Source organism: Octopus bimaculoides, chromosome 19 (genome assembly GCF_001194135.2).
Source record: "Octopus bimaculoides isolate UCB-OBI-ISO-001 chromosome 19, ASM119413v2, whole genome shotgun sequence".
Lineage (NCBI taxonomy): Eukaryota > Metazoa > Mollusca > Cephalopoda > Octopoda > Octopodidae > Octopus > Octopus bimaculoides.
The window spans coordinates 4,249,446-4,253,545 of NC_068999.1; the positions used below are offsets into that span (position 1 = coordinate 4,249,446).

A 4,100-nucleotide genomic window follows, 5' to 3' on the forward strand; every position below is an offset into this window, starting at 1 on the left:
GGGGGGGGGGTAAGGGGAAGATTGGTGGAGAAACATCTGGAAAGATTCAGGACAAAATGATATTAGAAGGTTAGCTAAAGTATTTTGCTGTTGCTGTTTAGCCACAGGTCAGCCTTCAGTCAGCAAACAAACCATGAGTGATGTTCTAACCATGACCACACCACAGAGTCTCTGTACTACATGCATAATATCTAATGTTCTTTCCCTTTCAAGACAGTGGGGTATGATTTGTTTGGCTGCTGTTTCTAGCGGACTGTATGAGCATGCAAAAGTTTCTTTGTTGTCTTGTTTCTTGTTGTTGCTGCTTAATTCCAGGTTAGTCCTAACTGAGCAGACTACTGATCATAGGCATTCCAGCTGCGACCATCCCAACCTTTATTCTGTGGGCAAAGAACTTGGGACCACATTTCTCACAGTAGAGGACTGTGATTTGAGGGAGATTTTGTCATTCTTTCTGGCAGGTGGAGCAACAACACTGAACAGTCATGAGAAGACTGTAGCCTGCAACACTTTCTAAATGGTTTACTTAAGGAAAATTAACTCGAGTATTTGTTAGTAATGTGGCCCAAGCTGATGAGAGGCCATGTCTGATGCAACCTACTTCTTTGGGAAAGATTGCCCAAGCCTGACAAGGAGGATCCGACTTGGGATTGTTATGGTGTCCAGGAGGCGTGTGTGTGTTTGTGAGTGTTACAAATGTTATATGTATTTGTAGTTTGGTTTCATGTGTATGAGTACATGTATGACGGATGTGGGGTCAGAAATGTTGTGTGTTTGTGGGGAAGCCAGGGCTCCACTGCGTAACCCTTACACTTTTATAACAGAACACACATCCATGAACACCAGTAGGTATGACAAGTCAACCAGCATCCCACAACACACACACACATGCATGCACACAAATTTTACAGCTTTAACCCCTTAGCATCCAAACTGGCCATACCTGGCCCAATTATTCTCCATTTTATGTTCAAACTAGCCAGATCTGGCCTCTCACACCTACCTGACAATGTCATTCAAATCATAAACAATCTCACCATTGAAATCTCACAGCTACAAGATAACGCATGATTAATTCAAAACAATGTGGATAAATAGACATTACATTTGATAGAGAAATCCAAATCCTAAAGGGTTAAGGAATCATAATGCGGCATTTGTTTCACTGTGTTTCAGGAAATGCGAGACAAACTTACTCCTGGATAGCACTATAGTCTATCCATGGAGTATCATTATAAATTCTCTGACATCTAAGTGAACAACGTAGAATTTATTAGTAGTAGTAGTAATAATAGCATTAGCAGTAGTAGTAGCAGCAGCAGCAGCAGTAGCAGTGGTTGTGATGGTAGTTATGGTGATGGTGGTGGAACAGAATGTCTGGAGAAAGATCCTGAACATCCAGCAGTTATGACCTCCACTAAATTCCAATCTAACACTGGAGATGTAATTGTCTATTTAATTATTAACTTAATATAATTATGGCTAAATTAGTTTATTTTTCTTCCTTTCTTTTTATTTCTATTTTACAGTCATGACAGAAACTTAATGAGGTGCTCCAGGTAAGAAATCATCTCTGTCTCTCTCTGTATCTGTCTGTGTCTCTCTGGGCTAATTCGAAAAGTCGGTGGTGGTGGTGGGCAAATGGTTGCCAAGAGAGATAGCATATGACATAGACAAAATAGACAGAAACAGGGAGAGAAACACACAGACAGACAGACAGTTTGATGGAGAGATTTATAAACAGAGTGACGTGGACAGAGAGACAGATAGGAAGGTAGGTAAATAAGATACACTTGTATAAACTTACAGGTAGATTTAGACAGAGAGGTTCACAAATATACATACATATATAGACAGATGGACAAATAGGAAGGTAAACAGAGATAATTGTATGTAATTAGACAGACATACAGACAGACATATACGGACAGTCAGACTTATAAATAGACAGATAGACAGGTAAACAGATAAAGATATATAGTCAGACAGACCACTAGTCAGACAGACCACTAGTCAGACAAGTAGATTGTCAGATTGATATACTTATATATATATATATATATATATAGATAGATAGATAGATAGACAGACAGACAGACAGAGATAGATAGATGGATAGACATGGACAAGTAGATAAAGATAGGTAGACAGACATATGGATAGATAGACAGACAGGCCAATGGATAGATAGACAATGACAGACAAACATATGGAGAGAGACAAACACAGAGACACAGATATAAAAAGAAAAGAAAAAAACACAGATATAGCGACAGGCAAACAGACAAAGCAAGAGAATAGGTAAGATAACTGAAAATTGGCAAGATAGAGGGTACGTTCGTTACCAGATGCCTATATTTAACCAATCATTTACAGAATATAATTACCAATTCTTCCAGAAGTATCACCTTTTTTTCCATCCTTCTTCATTGCATCCATGTAACTTATTTTAAACTTCTAACACTGGCTAATCGGCCCAGACTTTTTGCAATCGTTATCTCCTTAATGAAGGTTCCACATCGACACACAAACACCCACAACTCTTTAAAGATTGTTTGTAACTAAATTACAAGAAAACAACCCTCCCGCCCCCACCTCACTTTCCATGAAAAAAGAGGGGATGTATTTTTAGCCTCGAGACAACCTGACGAGGTGAGAACATGGTTGGCAAGAGGAGGGAAGGGAGAGAGAATTTTGTTGTTTTTTTTCCCAGCCAAGAAGAGCAAGTGTAATTTTGGTATTCAGTAGAACTGGTTTTAGAAACCATTGAAATAATTCCGCCTCACTTAATAACCTCAACAATTATGGAAAGCACTGAGACACAAAAGTGACGAGGTGAGTGGGAAGATAGTGATGATGATGGTGAGGATTTGGATAGATGGGGGAGGGGATAGTTGTGTTAATCACAGCCTTCACTATCATCATCATCATCATCACCACCACCACCAGCCCTTGATTTGGTTTTGCTTTCATCATCCTTGGAGGGGAGCAAAAGCAAAGACGACCTCAGCTGTATTTGAACCAAGAAGTCAATAAATACAGAAATACTGCAAAGCATTTTAGCCAACAGCCAATCTAACAATGCGCTAACGATGTTAATTAGAATAATGGTTTATGAGATTAAAACTTTGGTGAGAACACAGTACTATGATGAAACAGACCTCAGTACATTACTGGTATCTATTAAAGTTTAAGTATAAAATTTCTCAAATTCCATTAGGATTTGAACCAAGATGTGTAGCTAAGAGGTTCACTCTTCTACAACCACAGGCTTCCAAGAGTTAGGTTCTATTGCAGGGTACCTTGGGACAAGTGGCTTCTACCATAGACAATGCCTTTAGTGATCGGAATTGTATAGAAGGAATCATTATTTATATGACAACTGAGTGATTTCACACAACAGCTGACGAACATTGACCCATGCGTTGATTATTGATCAGAAATCAGATAAATTCATATCTGTGGCTTGCTGGGAAACTCCAAGTACTGAATACAATAGTTCCATGTCAGCACAATACACACACATATCTATGAATGTGTGTGCATGTTTTATAGTGGTGAGCCCCTACCTGTTGTCACAGTATCCTTCTAGAAGAATGACACTGATGTAAAACTTGCTGGTCAGCTCGCTTCAGCTGGTCATTAGGTACTAATCACAGAGTGATACTCGTGTTATATAAACACTGACCACTATAATCCCATGACGTACAGGTGTCTCTTTATGGGGACCTCTTTTGTCCTTCCATCGACGGACAGCGTTATGGCATTAAAAGAAGGATGGCAAGGATTGCAGATCTGACAAGTGAATGAAAAATGTCTGAAATTTCGATTGAGGAATTCCTCATTGCACAAAAATGATCTGATCCAATCCAGTGCAAGTTCCAACTTTTGGCTGTGACCTTTGCTTCGGACCATGCAGATTTGCAGTGGGATTCAACGGCCATCTGGGTGGTCATAGAGGGAGAGTCAGAAATGCTACTGACAATGAGGAAGCACAAGGAGACAGCAATCATTTGTGAAGATGGAACAATCACATGTATGTATGTATGTGTATGGATATATATATATATATATATATATATATATATATATATAGAGAG

The 4,100-nt window shown here is 39.1% G+C and overlaps 1 protein-coding gene across 1 annotated transcript in view; it reads right to left on the reverse strand.

Moving 5' to 3' along the window:
- The window catches only part of LOC106884054 (fibronectin type-III domain-containing protein 3A), a gene marked incomplete at its 3' end in the record, with an annotated part of 245,776 nt that overhangs the window by 69,358 nt on the left and 172,318 nt on the right, over positions 1-4,100 (reverse strand). The window lies entirely within an intron of this gene.